Source organism: Lipotes vexillifer, unplaced genomic scaffold, assembly GCF_000442215.2.
Source record: "Lipotes vexillifer unplaced genomic scaffold, Lipotes_vexillifer_v1.1 scaffold178, whole genome shotgun sequence".
NCBI classification, from domain to species: Eukaryota; Metazoa; Chordata; class Mammalia; order Artiodactyla; family Lipotidae; genus Lipotes; species Lipotes vexillifer.
The window spans coordinates 1,108,660-1,128,246 of record NW_006775603.1 but is presented as its reverse complement, the minus strand read 5'-3'; positions in this window follow the sequence as shown (position 1 = coordinate 1,128,246).

Here is a 19,587-nt window from a genome sequence, read left to right as displayed (position 1 = left end):
ATTTCCAAAAAAAATTTTGGGTAATGGCGAACAAATTGTATTTGTAGATAGAAAGAATTGGACTAATGTATTTTTCTATTTATTCTCAATATTTCAATGATTTTATGATACCTGGTCATGTGATTAAAATTTATAAATTTGTTGTCTGTGATATCTCAATTTAGCTAAAATATTAGAAATGACAATAATATTGTAATATTTTCTACAAGCTGACATCAGAGGGGAACTTTGGACAATTTTCCCTTGATCCAGGCTGAATTCTAAAATTCCATGATGAGGATATGGCAAAGGTGAATGGACTTTGCAGGTGTAAGGAAGGTCCCAAATTAGTTAATTTTGAGTTAGTCAAAAGGGAGATTATTCTAGGTGGGCATGGCTTAATCAATTGAAAGCCTTAAAGAGAAGTTATCCTGACAGCCTTGAAGACGCAAGTTGCCATGTTGTGAAAGCTCCTGCAGGCAGCCTCTAGCAGATGAGAGGGGTCCCCACCTGACAAAAGCAAGAAAACAAGGGCCTCAGTCCTATAACTGCCAGCAACTGAATTGAATTCTGCCAACAGCCACTTGGAACAGCTTGGAAGTGGACCCTGCATTCCTGAAAAGAATGCAACCCACTCACACATTATTTGTCACCTGATGAGACCCATAGCAGGGGAGCTCTCTAAACAGTACCCAGACTCTGACCCACAGGAACTGTGAGATAATAAATGTAGGTTGTTTTAATCTACTAAAAGAAAGCTATCAGTGAACTGGGACTCCTCCATTAGTTACATCCACATTAAAATCCTGGATTTAGGGCTTCCCTGGTGGCGCAGTGGTTGAGAGTCTGCCTGCTAATGCCGGGGACACGGGTTCGAGCCCTGGTCTGGGAGGATCCTGCGTGCCGCGGAGCGGCTGGGCCCGTGAGCCACAACTACTGAGCCTGCGTGTCTGGAGCCCGTGCTCCACAACAAGAGAGGCCACGACAGTGAGAGGCCTGCGCACCGCGATGAAGAGTGGCCCCCGCTTGCCACAACTAGAGAAAGCCCTTGCACAGAAACGAAGACCCAACACAGCCAAAAATAAAAATAAATAAATTAAAAGAAGGCTCAACATTAAAAAAAAAAAAATCCTGGATTTATTTACCAGGTATTTACTAAATGGCCACTGTGTTTCACACAGTGTGCTAGGAACAGACAGTGTGATAGATATTGAAGACTACATTTCTGAGTGTAAGTGAAACTAAAAAGCCACGAGCATTTCCTTTCTGACTCAGACGAACACAATACAAACATAGTAGTGTGACATAATAAGAAATATATATGCAATCTCTGTGCCTTATTCCTGGCACAGCGTTCCTAAAACCCTTATAATTTCCTGAGTGATAGGGGTGCTAGGAGCATCTTTGTTTTAATACTTGGTCATGGGCCCCAATTTGAATCCTGATACAGGGCTCCTAAATCCCTTGGAATTTCCTGGATGATAGGAGAAACATTTGTTCTAATGAGGAGATGCTTGGGGGGCCTCTAGATGAAGACTGGGCACCAGAAAGACCAAGCCATAATTAGAAGTTTGGAAATTTTAGCCTCACCCTTACCCCCTCCTTGGGGAAGGGAAGAGGAGATGGAAGTTGAGTCAATCATCCATCACACTTAAAGTCTGCATATCCCTAAATGACAGGGTTTGGAGAGCTTACATCCATGTACCAGAAGGATTTTGCATTCCAACTCCATAGGTCAAAAACTCCTGCACTCAGTACCATCCCAGACCTTGCCCTATGTACCTCTTCATCTGCCTATTCATCTGTATTTTTGTAGTATCCTTAATAACAAGCCAGTAAACGTAAGTAAATGTTTCCCCGAGTTGTATGAGTCATTCAGGGAGCAAATTATCAAACCTGAGGAGGGGGTCTTGAGAACACCCAGTTTATAGCCAAGTTGGACAGAGTGTGGGTAATCTGGGAACCTACAACTTGCAATCGTTGTCTGAAATGGGGGGAATCTTGTGGGACTGGGCCCTTAACATGAGGCACCTGCGCTAACTTGAGGTTGTGTCAGAATGAATTAACTTGTGGGACACCCAGTTGGTGTTCACAAAGAACTGGAAAATTGTTTGATGTGGAAAACCCACACATTTGGTGTCAGAAGTCCTGTGAGTAGATAAATAGTTTCCTTTTAATTAGCCTGCGTCTAATCTCTGCTCATCTATCCCTACTTCACGCCTGGCACATCTGAGTTGTCTGCCCTGGCATCATGAATGCCTGCCTCTGGGACTCTTTTACCTTGTTTCAATTATATAAAGCAGGAAATATCTTTATTAAGGGGCAGAGCTTGTGTCCTTGATCACAACACAGACTTTTTACTGTCTTTTAAAGTTCTTAAAGGTTTACATGTTACAGATTGCTCACATCAACCTAGGATACTTATTTTATCCTAATGTAATTTACATCCCTAACTTAACGACTTGCTTCTTGCACTAATGGCCCAAGACTTCCCTGTTGGGGAAATCCAAACAGATCGGAAATCCAATCTGTTTCCCTAGACAGAGAGTCTTACTGGCCAAATCTCTCTGAAGCTAACTTCCTGTCCTGGGGCCCCCTTGTTAAACCTGTCCTGTTGCCTCTTATGCTGCCTCATTTTTGAAGTCTATTAATATGAGTCATTCATTCCTCAGTCCTTTGTTCCTTGTCATTAGAAATTACTTTCAACATTTCTAGGAGATGGGAACCAGATGTATCTTAGTTACATCAGACATTTCTGGTTCTGAAATTAATTGTGAAACAAATTTGGGATAGTATTTGAGTCTGGTCATTTCTGTAATAAGATGGGATTTTTGAGATATTAACCTAAGTTTTGTGGGGTTTTTTTCCTCCTTATATTTCCCCTTTCTTCCTTTTGCCCTAAACCACCCCAAACGGAGATCCCTGTACTTCTTTGCCTTAGAGGGCATCTGAAGCAGACTAGGAAAAGAAAAAAAGAGAGAGACATCTACTTCCCTTTTAGCTATTTTCCCTGAAAGCTTAAGGCCATATTGGAATTCCTGCACACAGTATTATGAAGTGATAAAGGCTTTGTCTATACTAGGAAGGGATTTTCTAGGGTTGAAGTAAGGAGAGCTGAGAAGGCAAAAACAGTCAGTCTTAGGAGCAGAGGGGATGCTTCTGCTGTGCCACCAGGAAATTGGTACGTTCTCGGTGAGGAATGTGAGCAAAGGCATTTGGTAGATGGGATGGGACCAAATGCAGCCTCACAACCTTCCTGTGCTCTGAGAGCAGCCTAGATGCACAACATACAAATCACGCGCCATCCAGTCTTGACCAAGCTCTTTCACCTGCCTTGAATGTCCTCCTTTCTGTTAAACTGCCCACACCCCTCTCCTCTTCAAGTCCCTCCTAATCCACTAAGGCTTTCTCTTAACCTCATGACCCTGTGTGCCATTGCTCCATTGAACCCTCCCCAGTTTTATCAGTGTCACTCATTCAGCACTTAATCCTACTGCTTTCTAGCCTGCCATCTGATGCTTTGTATTATTTAACTTTTCATCCATTCATTTATTAATTTGAACTAAATTGCAAATTCTTTGAGTTAAGGACAAGGTTTTAAAATCTTACTTTGTTACAGTAGTACTCACAACAATTTATGGAAATGATGTATATTCATGAAAGAATATCAAAGATGTTCTAAGAAATCACACTATTCTAGCTCCTAAATCAATCTTGCGATACCTATAAAATAGAATTTTAAGGTCAAAATACGATCACATTAGAGTTTCATACATAACAATACAATAGAACAGAATCTAGAGGTTCGGGGTAGAGCACGTGGGAATTTTGGGTCAGTGAAAGTATTCTCTTTGATACACAGACGATACATGGCATTATGCATTTCTCAAAACCTATCAAATTGTACAACACAAAGAGTGAGCCCTAATGTAAATTGTGGACTTTAAGAATAGTGTCTCAATATTTTTGTAACAAATGTACCACACTAATGCAAGATATTAATATATTAATAATAGAGAAACTGTGTGTGTGTGTGTGTGTGTTTGTAAATTGGAACTCTGTACTTTCTCCTTAATTTTTCTGTAAACTTAAAACTGCTCCACAAAATAAGTCTATTAAAAGAAAAAAATACATTAAAGAAGTCACTCTTCTCTAGAGGCATGCTATTCAAAAAATATATAAAATTGAGTCACATAATTTTTTAAAAGCAGCGAAATTTGAAAATTGTGTATCCTGATTTTTCTTCCATTTTTTGATAACCCTTTTTCTCTCTGTGTTGAAATGGATCTTTTTATTACAACAGCAAGATAGCAGCAGTTGTTCACCCATGGCTGGCCAGATGTGGACTACAGCAGGATCATCATATCTTATTTCTACTTAAAAATCTTGCCAATTACCTGCTAATTGCCATGTATTGATTTACTTAAGCATCCGTGGTTGCTGTATGAGAAAGATAACGCTTGGCTCTAGGGGACCTGGAAATTCTTTACACTGTCAGTGACCTTGACTGAAAAGGATAATTAATCTGAACCTCCAGATGGAATTAAGAGACTTAAACCTTTCATTCTTTATGAAAAGCTTCATCTTTAGTGATGTAAGCACACTTCTCTATTTGCTGAGAAAACGTCTTATATTAACTTATCTCCTTCTCTTTTATGATCAGCTACCAGATTTCAGGTTTTCTATATTCATGGAAGAGAAGGGGAGACAAAAAGGACTTGGGTACACAGAAAAGAATTTGAATTTCCTCTCGGGCTGTGTCCACTCATCCACTGAGTAGCCCTGTGGCACTGAACAGGCCACTTTATTTTCCTGCCTAGCTTTTTCATTTGCACAAAGAAACAGTAAAATTTAGTACTTTCATGAGACTAAAATGAAACAATAAATCTAAATTTTTAAAACTATGTTATAAATCCAGGGTGGTTTTTTGTTTGTTTGTTTTGTTTTTGCAGGTACAGAGCCACCTGAGAGTTAAAATACATCTAAGTTGTAGATATAATCCCTGATTTATTTTAGTCCTCATTTGTCTCTTGGTTTCTTGCAAGAGATGTCAGACACTGTGACATAAATGTGAAAAAAAAATCACACTGATGACAAATCATAAAATGTACCTAAACTTTAAAAAAGGTAGAAATGTTTTGAGATACAAATGTTCTTTAATGTGTTCTAATGATAGTTGATGCTAAATAGGAAAATGCAAAACCTATTTTTCTTTGGATAAGTATTATGTAGACACCTTTGGTTTGAATGATAGTTGTAATTTGCTAAATGGTGTTTGCTTTTCAACATAGAATTACTGATTACAGTTGCTTCTAGCCAGTCAAAGGAGGTATAGGGGACATTGTGATGTGATACCAGGCAAGAAACGTCTTGACTTCCAGATCTCAGGCAATCTGTTTTAGTCAAACTCAAGTGCATTTCCAGTCATTTACTGATCAGCTAGCCACCAAGCTAAATGAGGATTCCATGGCTGTAAGAATTCTGAAATAAGCCATCTTCCTCCCTATTGAGTATTTTACTTTGTAGAGCTGACACTTCTGTTTCTTTATCAAGTGCCACTTCTAGAACTGCTCTCATATCTCTCACTCTTTTTATTTTATTTCCCTCAGAGCTTCCACAAGGGTGCATTTTTGCATGTGTATATGTGCGTGTATTATTTTTCTCTTCAGTAACAGTAAATAGCTACCGATGGATAGCGCGGCTAATTTCTTGTGGAATAGCATAACATATTCTGCACCTGTAGAGAATACACTGACATTTACGTTGAATTGCCCGACTGAACAGTGAGCAAGAAATAGAGAATAAGGTTATGGGGGATGGGAGAGGAAGCAGTAGGCTACCACCACCCCCAGTTTTTAAACTCAACACATTGTTAGCAGGATAGAACTAAGGGTCCCTTTGAAGGTGGCATACATGAGCTAATGACTGCAGGACATCAGTGAGCCATGCCTTAGCATCTGTGGTTCTTATGAGTGAGGGGAGTGATGGCCTAAGGAAGGGGTGGAGGCCGGCAGGAGGAGGCAACCAAGTAACAAGACTAAAGATGCAATACATTAGGAAGCCCTCAGAGGGGACCTCTGGTCTCAGTCTCCATCCCATAGGTTTCAGCTTCCATAGCCTTTGATTAGCTTCCTCTGCAGAGATTGCTAGTGTAATAAAGAAGCGTAAATGCCAGCGCGGAGAAGCACAAGTGGGATAAGCAGAATCCTGCTTCTCCTCAATACATAGAGTTTTTATATCATTCAAAGATAATGATTATCAAAATTATTTTCTTTACTGTATCATGTTAAAGGGGTATAATCATTCATTCTAACAGAATTCTAAAATAAGTTGGAAAATCATAAATTCATGGAATCCTTTTTCAGTTCTGCATCACCCTACACACACATCTTAGTTAGAAATATATACAGATGTATAAGCCAAAACTTTTGCAAAATTCTTTTTTTCTTCGTCAGTACATACCTTGGGTGGGTGAGATTAGAGGATAGGAGAAAATCCCTTAGAATAGATGATTTAGGCCACAGTGAAGTACCCCAAATACGTTAACAGGCAACATCTACTAAATGGTTTTTGGTACCCATGATATAGTTATTAATACATACAGGAATTGTAACAGCTACATGTAAAAGAATGAAATTAGAAAATTCTCTAATACCATACACAAAAATCAACTCGAAAAGGATCAAAGACCTAAATGTAAGGCTGAACACTATAAAACTGTCAGAGGAAAATGTAGGCAGAACACTCTTTGACATAAATCACAGCAGTATCTTTTTCAATCCACCTCCTAGAGTAATGAAAATAAAAACAAAAATAAACAAATGGGACCTAATTAAACTTAGAAGCTTTTGCACAGCAAAGGAAACCATAAACAAAACAAAAAGACAAGGATGGGAGAAAATATTTGCAAACAAAGTGACCGACAAGGGATTAATCTCCAAAATACACAAACAGCTCATGCAGCTCTATGTCAAAAAAAACCCAATCAAAAAATGGGCAGAGGATCTAAATAGACATTTCTCCAAAGAAGACATACAGATAGCCAAAAAGCACATGAAAGGATGCTCAACATTACTAATTATCAGAGAAATGTAATTTAAAAGTACAATGAGGTCAGAATGGGCATCATCAGAAAGTCTACAAACGATAAATGCTGGAGAGGGTGTGGAGCAAAGGGAGCCCTCCTACACTGCTGGTGGGAATGTAAACTGATACAGCCACTATGGAGAACAGTATGGAGGTTCCTTAAAAAACTAAAAATAGAACTACCATATGACCCCTCAATCCCACTCCTGGTCATATATCCTGAGAAAACCATAACTCAAAAAGATACATGCACCCCATTGTTCATTGCAGCACTATTTACAATAGCCAGGACATGGAAGCAACCTAAATGTCCATCAACAGAGGAATGGATAAAGAAGATGTGGTACATACATACAGTGGAATATTCCTCAGACAGAAAAAAAAGAATGAAATAATGCCATTTGCAGCAACATGGATGGACATAGAGATTATATGAAGTGAAGTAAGTCAGACAAAGACAAATATATGATATCACTCATAAGTGGAAGCTAATTTTTAAAAAAATGATATAAATGAACTTATTTATAAAACAGAAACAGACTCACAGATTTCAAAAACAAACTCATCGTTACCAAAGGGGAAACATGGCGGGGGGAATAAATTAGGAGTTTGGGATTAACATATGCACACTAATATACATAAAATAGATAACCAACAAGGACCTACTATACAGGACAGGGAACTCTACTCAATATTCTGTAATAACCTATATGGGAAAAGAATGAATATATGTATATGTATAACTGAATTACTTTGCTGTACACCTGAAACTAACACAACATTGTAAATCAACTATACTCCAATAAAAAAATACATATAGGAATTGTAAAAGTCTTTAAAAATGTGAAAAATAAGATGAAAGAGGGTAACATGGACATAGGTGTCTGCTTGTTCAGAAAGTTCCCAGAAATTGGCCTTTACCAGTTTGACTCACTATAGTCAGGGTTTAATCTGCAGAACAAGAGAGAACTTCTCATTTTCTCTGATTTGTAGAAATAGACTCATATTAACCAGCACACAGAAGCTGTACATAAACCAGAATATCAATACATTACTTTACAACCATTAATTTGACCAGAATACTTAAACTGGCCAACCACAGTAACGAGATTGGCATCAGAACAAAAGTCAGTTTATCTTAAGTGACGTTTAGCTAAGGTAGCCTGAATTCTTTCACCTACTAGAGGGATGCTCTTGCAAAGGACACCTTCCTCCTTGATCCTGCTTAGCAAATATTCATTCCATCCACAGCAGGGAGGAGATGCTCTGCCAGTGTTTACTTCTGAGACTTTCCTTTTCTCATGCTTTCATGGCTCAGCACCTGTTTTCTCTTCCCACAGTCTTTTCCCAAATAGGTTCAACAAGTTCCATCTCCATGTGGTCGATTACAGATACAAAAACTATTGTCTCTGAAGTGATTCTCAGATCTCCTGTGTTCTTAACATTAACACACAGCTGATGGGCAGCATTTTGATTTTCTAATGCAGATAGCTAATCATAGCCGTTTTATTTGGATTTGATGAAGTGAACTCTCCTGAGGGCAATCTTCTTTATAGATGTTGGGAGTGTCTCACCATAACCCCTGTTATCCTAATTGCAATATGAGTTGAAGGTTATTTTATAAAATTTGCAAATGTCAGTATAAATGTAGGAATAAATAAACACATATGTATGATGTTAAAAATCACACTCAACCCCTAGAAGTCAGGTTAGTACTGTGGGAGAAGCATGGGCTTTGGCATCTGTTAGAAAATTTTAATCATACCTCCAGTACTTTTTAACTCTGTGACCTTTGCCAGGCTATTTAAACTGTCCATTTCTTCATTCTAAAACTGATGATAGTGGTAATAATAGTTGCTTCATAGAATTGTTATTAGGACTAAATGAAGCTAATGTTTTCTGACGAAAGTCAGTGCTGGATAGATAGTAGTTCTTGCTAATTATGAATAAACTGGTTATAATGCAAACTGATCAGTGTATCTAAACATCAACAAAAAGTTTGCTGTCTTAAAAGAAAAAACAGTATTTTTATGGCTCTAGCCATAAATTCTGGTTCTTTATTTCCATCCACTGTTCTCAACATTTTCCTGATCTCAAGATGTTTTTCAAAGATGTGATAATATAATAAAGAGAGAAGGCTCCAAAATGATTTCATTCTTTCTCATGAGAAAAAGGGTTTATCCAGAAGTAATAAGTGTTCTAGAGGATTATAACTGTCTCACATTCTCCAAACGTTCAGATCCAAATTATAGCTTTATTTTTTGACTCTCTGCACTGGTTTGGATTATTGCCAGGGGAAGATAGCAGAGTACACATTACCAACATTACTCCCCACCCTTTGCATGGGCCATTTCTTGTCCTCCCACCAACAAATAAGAATTGCTGACTTCGTACTTCCTTCTCAGGCAAAGTGGCCTCTGAACTCATGTCTACTAGATTACAAGAATTCTATGTGGCAACCCTAAGATGGAACCAGTTGCTAATAGATAGACAAAAAGAGCTTTGTGTTTTTCTTCTCCTGATCTAGATTCTGTATTATTTCCCCAGGAGAAGCGTTACATCTATAGCAGGATGAACTTAAGTGGTATCATATAATATGCTTCACTTCCCCTCACCCTGCCAGTCATCGAAACTCCAGAAGATACTAAATTGCTAGGAAACTGGATTTCGGAGACCTAAAGTTTCCATGATTTGTTTCAGGAAAATGGCACAGAAACCATGTTAACAGAGCTAGGTTCAAATTCTAAATTAATTAATTAAGAATAGGCAATTTTAGACCCATTTCTTCACCTGCCTGGAATGTAACACACATTTAATATCATTTTCTTAAGGATACCTCCTATTAAACTTCCAAACTATTTTATCCCTGTTTACAAGGGCCCATAACTCCATGTCATTTTTCTTCCATGGCATATATTACAATATTCCTAATGATCTGATTAGCATCTTAGTTCTATGTACACTCTGTAAAACTTCAAGTTGTTCAATTGAAAGCAAAAAAGGAAAATATTGATAAGATGCCGGTTATTTTTCCAAGAATAAAGAGAAGAGATAATCAAGTAATCCTCAGTATAGATTGGATCCAGGACAGTTGTGGAGGTCACACCAGCTGGAGTTTGTCTATCTTCTTGTAGACACTAGTATGAAGTAATCTAGCTTCAAATACATTCTAAAAGTCCTCATAAAGGAAATCGTTGGTGCATTGCCTCCTCTACCCCTCATCAGACAGATGAAAATGACTGACTATAATGTAAACAATTGTGATTGGCTTATCCTAGGGTTAATTCATGCCGGTAAATGATGGAGAGGAGGTATTGGCAGACCAAAGCAGTTGCTGCTCTCACTGAGTGAGGTCCATAAGAATAGGAATTGTGTGTGTGTGTGTGCATGTGTGTCTCCACCAGTAGACCAGATACCTGTTACATAAAGCATGTTCAATAAATGTTTGTGTAATGAATTAAACAACTATGGAGGAACAATGGATGTCATTCATAAGCAAATTAGGGACTCCTCTGTATATTCATTCTCCCTGAAACAACTTCTCATTGGATGCCTGAGAATCTACTATTAACAAGATATTTGTTATATTATGCATTGCCTTCCTCCATTTGCTTCTTAAAATTCACATTCACCTTTAGATGTATTTTAGCCAATCCCCTGACATCTATTGTGAATGCATTCATGAGAACTTTTCCTCTGGAACTGGATATTCGAGGAACCAGAGTCTCAGAAAAGGGGAAGAGGATGCTAAAAATTGTGGCTAGAGAGAGTAGGAGAAAACAAAGGAACAAAAAAAGGCGTAGAATTCTTGCCAAAAACTAACTGGTATAAATATTATATATTTATGGGTTTGTATGCTCACGATTAAAGATAAGGTTTTAAATAATCAAAAATTTTCTTTTAGACCTGAAACATAACTATTCTGGGCTTAATGATATTCCAATTACTTTTCTCAGATATAATTATTCATAATAAACATAATTAATACTGACATATCAGGGAACATATATTTTGAAAACTTACAGTCCAGTATTTATATTTTTTATTTTTTGCGGTACGTGGGCCTCTCACTGTTGTGGCCTCTCCCTTTGTGGAGAACAGGCTCCGGACGTGCAGGCTCAGTGGCCATGGCTCACGGGCCCAGCCGCTCCGCAGCACGTGGGATCCTCTCGGACCGGGGCACGAACCCGTGTCCCCTGCATCAGCAGGCGGACTCTCAACCACTGTGCTACCAGGGAAGCCCTACAGTCCAGTTTTGATTGTTGGTGAATCTCCGCAGCTATGCCTTTCACCATGCCTTGTCAAGGCCATGGCCTTTTTCTTTGGCAGTGATGTCTGGAATGGGGTCTCTTTCCAGATCAGACTCCTGATACCTGGATCTAACCATCCTTGCTATGAAGTACACTAGCATTTAATATAACATAAGCTCTGTGACAGCACAGAATTTCTTCTTGTATACAGTCTGTGTAAAATGGTGCCTTAAAAGTAATTATTACTCAGTAAATACTTGTTGAATGTTTGATTCAATCAATCAGTGAATAAATTTACACTAAGAGCATTTCTTAACATCGTCTCCCATAGATTTCGGTATTGATATAGACTTACCATGTATAGTGAATTAGTGATGGCAATGCTAATGAAGGGTCCAGAAGCCTCCAACTAATAGTTATTTTCCCTCAGTCCAAGTGATATTTGCCAAATGAGTCAAACAAAAGGTTTTAGAACCTTAGGGGCCTTAATTCTGCTGAGTAAGTTTACATCAGGTACCTCTAGAACACCCTCATGGCATTCATAGTTCATAGAACTTCATAGTTCATAAAATTAGAAAATAACTTAGTTCTAACATTATGGACAAGGAACTTTGATCCTACATTTCTGCAATGTCCTAGTTATAGTGTAAGAGACAGAGAAAAACTGAAACTCAGATTTTCATATTCCTTATCCAGAGCTCTTTGCTTCCCTCATGACCAAGATGCCATCCATCTAGATCGATAGATTATACATAAATTTCATTTTCTGGGTGAGTGTTCTTGTTCACTGAAATGGAAAATTGAACAATTGATTTTTATTAAGAGAAAGTTTATGGTAGCTTTGCCAGTGATTGGCCACAGTGAAGTTTTGGAGGTTGATTATTTTTATTGCTTCTAATGACTTTGTCAAACAAGGAGAAAACCCACATATATTGTGAGAAGAAGAAAAACTAAGACTCCATTTAGTTCATTATTGTACTTAAGGTGTTATCACTTCCTGGGAAGAAATATAAATTAGAAGTTCGAGAAACTGGTTCCCATTTAAATTCAATCTCTGAGTTGTTAGGATAACTTCTAAAATATTTGTTCAGATTTTAAAATTTTCTTTAGCATTCCCCAATCCATTGGTAAACAATGAAAACAACTATCTTAGAACTATTACATTAAAATGAATTAGGGTATTTGCAATACTTGAATCGAGCAGATTTTTTCTTTACCTGTAAAGACGTTTTCTCTTTACTTAGTGTTCTCACTCACACTCATTATGGTCCCAGGCCACAGCCTCCTCTATGATCTCCTTCTCAACTATTGACACTTACTATGTGAAGTAAACTATATTTCCTATTAGGACATTGATGTACTTAAGTTCAATTCTTTAAAGATACTTTTATGGCCTATAGTCTAGTACTCAGATACACTCTATTGTCACTAGTGTTCACCAGTTGTTTTCACAGGATATAATTAAATCTCTACGCAGGCTGGCTGAAGCTTTAACCAGAGCAGAGCTTTCAGAAATGTCTTTTACAATCACTGCCATATGCCTCCAGCCCGTATTGATACTTGTACTCCAGAACTCATTCCGGTTAATGGAACATTTACATAAACCATACGCATTATAAAAAAGTGTGACTGCACCAGATCATGGAATTGTTCTCTCCCCCTCCTGCTCCTACCCTGGAGGATCTCTTAACATCCTAAGGATTTCAGGTCCATCAGCCTTAAGAGATGTATGATATCACAGGTATAAATTGCCTGACTTTAAAAAGAATCTAATTAATCAACTATACTGAAGGAGACCTTAATAGCTGGGAATTGACTAATATCAAGCTATTGACTTGACAGTCAATATCAATGGATAGTCAATATCAATTAGTCAATATCAGTTGACTAAATGACAAGCTATTCTTACAGCTTGTTCCTGCCAAGGTAGGGAAAATCCTATTCTTTACCCCCTGACACCTGAAAGTATCTGCTGTTCCTTTTCTGATCTTTAAGAAATGGGTGCAGGCAAAGGTGCAGGTACTCTAAATCTGGAATATAGGTTTCTAGTATTAATAAAATGTTTCTTAATCCCTTCAGATGGAAAAGCTTCTTATTCTGTATACATATATACACAGGTAATTGACGGCATGGAACAATTAAATTGAAGAGACTTTTAAGTGACTTTTTTTTTGTGGTACGCGGGCCTCTCACTGTTGTGGCCTCTCCCATTGCGGAGCACAGGCTCTGGACGTGCAGGCTCAGCAGCCATGGCTCACGGGCCTAGCCGCTCTAAGGCATGTGGGATCTTCCTGGACCGGGGCACGAACCCGTGTCCCCTGCATCGGCAGGCGGACTCTCAAACACTGCACCACCAGGGAAGCCCTTAAGTGACTATTTTTGTGTGCAAGCCTACACTCTAAATTTTGTGAGAAAACACATATTTAAATGGTCCATGTGCATAATTCATATTTACTATAAAAACATGGTAAATGAGATACCACTTTATCTTGAATCTTAAATTGATATTCAAATTGAGATATTCCATAGAATTGCCAATTTAAAAAAATAAGCTTGGCTAGTAACAAAAACTATGATTGTCTTTGAAGAGAAGAATGTTAAAGTGTTTCATTTAAGACAGTTTACATTTAATAACCTCATTTATTCCTTATTTCCATTGTGATGGATATCGCATATGCAGGCTTTGTGATTCACACCTGGCTAGATGCGAAGTTAGAGACAGGTTCGCCTGCAGAAGTGCCACTGTATTTCTATAAACATCTAAGAGTCCCTCTTAAGACAAAAGACAGATTTTTCTTCAAATCTCAGAAGCATTTCCTATGAATACCAAGTCTTAAGCATCCATTTAGGCAAAATTCATACAATTTTGATAGCATGCTAGATGTTAAGGAACGCACAGGATTCATTATTATTTGTGGTTTTGTCTCTTTTATTCTTAAAAATAAATACTTAAATGGTACTTTTGTTATTCCTCTTACTGCTCCCTTATCCCACCCCCATTCTAACCAGTAATTATTTACTATTTTTCAAGAATTCTCTTAGGATTCACAGAAATGCAGAGAATTTCTGTGAATATGACTTGTTCCAGTGGCCCCCAACAAAAATGATAAAACTAGCTTCTTTAGTTTTACTGCATGATTTCCATACTCCTAATTTCAAGAAAACATATAATGCTACTTTGGGGCCGGGGGGTGGGGGGACTGTAGAGCCAACATTCTTGGTGGTTTTTCCATATTTTTCAAATAAAGAGGTTATTCATAATATGTGTTATTTGGTACTAGTTCCCTCTTGCACAAAATCAATGACTGTATATCTTTACTACATGTAAGGATCCTGGCTCTGTAATTAAGGTCCTCAGTGGTCATGGACTTCATCCTAAGGAGGACATTTCTTTTTTAGTTTATATAACTTCGCATTTTAGGATCTGGTCTGTTAAATTTCTGACTGCATATGACTTAGACCTTTTGGGTATTCATAATGCTTTTGATGATTTTGGAAAAAGAAAGTGCTGGAAGGAGAGGAAGAAAAAATTATAATGTATCTGAGTATTTAAGTCTTGGCTCTGTGACTGAATAGCAAATTATTCAACTATTTTTAACTTCAATTTATTCACAGTGGTGATAATAATAATAATTCCTCATGCTTTCTAAGAGGACTATTTTACAAAATAAGTGAGATAATATATGTGAAAATGATTTTTTAAATTGTTAAAGGATACACAGATACAAAGTGGCCTCATCATTCTGTATTTCCATATGGGACAAAGTACATATAGTTTGACTAATCATTCACATCTTCAAGAAGAGTCGGGTCCTAAAAATATTATTGAAGTATGGTTATATATTAATCAGGTTCGACTTTGTTATGCTGCATAATCAACTCAAATCACAGTGACTGAAAACAAAAGGTTTATTTATCTTTCAAGGTACATGTCCTTTGAGAATTGTCTGAGAGGTCCAGAGCAGCCAGCATAGACACCTTCTGGAACATTGTATGATCAGGTTAAAAGGAAAGAGGATGACAGACAACCCTCTATGCTCTGCCATAAAATTGGCACACACTATTTCCATTCACATTCCTTGGCCAGAACTAGTCATATGATTCACCCAACTACGAGGGCCACAGGACATGCAATCCTATAAGGAGCCTAGAAAGTGGAGAGCAGGAAATATTTACCTCTAGTAACTAGATTGACTCCCCAGCTTACAGAAACTAATCCCATATCTTTCTTCCAAGTATTTTCCCCTTCAAATAGTCAACCTGCATATCATGTTTGTAGGAGCTTAAAGATTTGTTAATAGGATTCAGCATTATAATCATGTAAACACCCACAGGATGATAGAAAGTTAAGGTATTTTATTTTCCAAAAGGCCTCTCTGTTTTAACAAATGGCTCTTAAACAACAAAAATAAAACAATAACAAACAAAATTTCAGAAAACTGTTAATGAATCCTCACTCTCTACTTTTAGGAATCTGGGAATTTCACTTGTCTACTCCTGAAGGAGATATCTTTTAAGCAAGTGAGTCTCCCCTTCACAGTGCGGGTCACAACAAATAGTTTGTCCTCTTTACGAAACAGGAAGCTGGAATAAATGTGTTCAATTCTTACCATCATTTAAAAGGTTGAACACAGCACCACTCCACAGATTTGTGAAGGGGTCTGAGAGTACCAGCTCTGACTGGGAGCTTGGAGGTTGCCAACTTAGGCAGTCAATTAAAATACTGATTTCAAAGAATAGAATAAAAATGTAAAATGGAACAAAGTTACTGCTTTCATTTCTCTGCTATTGTTCCAGCTACTGTTTACCCAGATGGCTCATACAAAGCAGGGTTTTTTGGGGGGGGTTTAAAATAGAGTTTTTTTTTTTGCTGTTTTATTTAAAAATATTGTTCACTTGATAATTTTTTTCAAAAAGAAAATCATGTGATAGCAATTTGTTCCTTAATAAGCACCCTCTTTCATAGTTTTTAAATTTTTGTCATTTTTCTAAGGTGAACATAAAACAAACAAGCTAAGTACAAATAATATTTGTGGAAAATTGTTCAAGACAAAGGTTGACTATTTTTTCTCCCAAGGAATATGTAATATGGCAAGAGTATCCCTACTTCCATGGAAGGAATGGCAGTTGATTGGTATCCAGGACAGTTGTCTCTAGTCCTCTAACAGCCTATTATAACAATTTAAGAGTCCACATAGTTTTATAGGACTAGGCCAAGTGAAGGCAAAAGTTCACAAGTTAAACATGGTATGTAATATTTGTAGACAAATTATGAGGGTGTGGGTGAGATAAATATTATGGCTCAGTGAATATACATGACAGACACAACAGAAAATGTTAAAAAGGTCTCTCTGTTTCTAAATAGCAAAACAAACAAGTATCACAAGTATTCACCTCTAGCTTCCTTTTCAAAGTCTAGCTTCACCTATGGTCAATAGCTTGGCTAGTTCAATATGTATAAATTTGCATTTAACAAAATGTGAAGATGTTAAGTGTTTTAAATTAAAAAAAATTTTTATTGAAGTATAGTTGATTTACAATGTTGTGTTAGTTTCAGGTGCACAGGAAGGTGATTCAGATATCTCTCTCTCTCTCTAATGCCTTACGAAAAACCCGAACGAACGTTTTGGCCAATCCGATATATACTTTTTTCAGATTCTTTTCCATTATAGGTTATTACAACATATTGAGTAGAGTTCCCTGTGCTATACAGTAGGTCCTTGTTTTTTATCTATTTTATATATATTAGTGGGTATCTGTTAATCCCAGACTCCAAATTTATCCCTACCTCCCTCCCCTTTGGTAACCACAAGTTTGTTTTCTATGTCTGTGAGTCTGTAAATAAGTTCATTTGTATCTTTTTTTAGATTTGTATCTTTTAATTTTTATTTATTTATTTATTTATCTTTTGCGGTACACGGGGCCTCTAACTGTTGTGGCCTCTCCCGTTGCGGAGCACAGGCTCCGGACGCTCAGGCTCAGCGGCCATGGCTCACGGGCCCAGCCGCTCCGCGGCATGTGGGATCTCCCCGGACCGGGGCACGAACCCGTGTCCCCTGCATCGGCAGGCGGACCCTCAACCAGTGCGCCACCAGGGAAGCCCTGTATCTTTTTTTAGATTCCACATGTAAGTGATATTATATGATATTTGTCTTTGACATACTTCACTCAGCATGATAATCTCTAGGGTTCATCCATGTTGCTGCAAACAGCATTATTTCATTCTTTTTTATGGGTGCGTAATAAGCAGTATGGTAATGGCACAAAAGCAGACATATAGATCAATGGAACAGAATAGAAAGCCCAGAAATCAACCCACGCACTTATAGTGCCTCGTCCTGTTAGGAACCGGGCCACACAGCAGGAGGTGAGCAACAGGCGAGTGAGCGAAGCTTCATCTGGGGCCCCCCATCACTCCCCATCATTTGCATTACCACCTGAACTGTCACCCCACTCCACCCTGGTCCATGGAAAAACTATCTTCCACGAAACCGGTCCCTTTTGCCAAAAAGATCGGGGACTGCTGAGTTAATCTATGACAGAGGAAGCAAGACCATACCGTGGAAAAAGACAATCTCATCAGTACATGGTGCTGAGAAAACTGGACAGCTACCTACATGTAAAAGAATGAAATTAGAACACTCCTTAACACCCTACACGAAAATAAACTCAAAATGGATTAAAGACCGAAATGTAAGACCTGATACTATAAAACTCCTAGAGGAAAACATAGGCAGAGTGCTCTCTGGCATAAATCAAAGTGTTTAAAAATGAATAGAATTGCCCTTTTAATCAAGATACATCTGTGTTTAAATATTTATACACAAATTTCAAATCTCTTAAATGTCTAAGTTTAACATAATGCCAAAAAGTCTGTAAAAAGAAAAACCCTCATTTTTACAATAAATTATTTATTTTCTTAGTATTACTTACTGTTGAGGATCTCATTACTCACTCAGGTTTATAGACCCCTAAGAGCTCTATGCTAACCTCAAGTGTTTAAAAAATACTTTTGTTTGCTTTTTGATGAATAATTTAAAAATTAATGTAAACATACTCTTTATCATATGGGAAGGCACCTAATGACAAATTTCCAGTTTATTTTCTTGAGAAGTTAGATTTAAACTATCACTAATATAGAAATGATTAGCTTTTTATGATGAATTAGATAGGCAGAAGTGATGTCAATGGATGCTTCCTTGGGAAACATAGAGGGTAGTCAAAGGAGATGAACAACATGCCCAGTTTCTCATTCCAAACTCCTATCAACTTAACTCACTGCTTCTCCCAGGGGAAGACCTAATGTGAGGGTAGAGAAAGGCTGGCAGGGTTACTCAGTATAATTGCCTCCTTATGAAAGAAAAACGGAAAAATAACAGATATAGGGAAAAGGCATCAGCCACCGCCACATCCAAACTTCATGTCGAAAACAGAACAAACAACACCAATTTGAACAACTCTCTGTGCATGAAAATACCTTACCAAGAGCTACAAATATAGGTGAGGGATTACAGCACCTAAGTGAAGCATAGAAATAAGGAAAGATGCATTGGTGAGGGTAGGAAAGATAGGTTAGCCCCACCATCGCTTCCCCAAGCCCAGACAGCCCAGTACAGAAACAGACATCCTCCTGGTGGGAGGAGGAGCGTGAAGTGGGCACCCAACGTCACCACAGAGCCCGGCCCTGGCGCACTCTAGCACAGGCTGACTCCTTCTGAAAACAGTATGACATTTCCTCAAAAAAAATTTTTTTTTAATTAAAAATAAAATTATGATAGGATCCAGCAATCCCAGTTCTGGGTATATGTCTGAAGGACATAAAATCACTATCTTGAAAAGATATCTGCACCCCCATGTTCACTGTAACATTATTCACAATAGCCAAGATATGGAAGCAACTTAAATGACCATCAACAGATGATGGATAAAAAAGATGTGGTATATATATGCAGTGGAATTTTATTCAACCATAAAAATGAAGAAAATTCTGCTTTTTATGACAAAATGAATGGAACTTGAGGGCATTATACTAAGTGAAAAAAGTCAGGCAGAGAAAGAAAAATACTGTATGATCTCACTTATATGTGGAATCTAAAAAATCGAAACACATAGAAATAGAAACAGGGGCTGAGGGTGGGAGGTGTGTGGAATGGGAAGGTGTTGGGCAAAGGGTACAAACTTCTAGTTCTAAGACGAATAAATTCTGGGGACCTAATGTACAGCTTGGGGACTCTGGTTAACAATACTGCACTACATACTTGAAAGTTGCTAA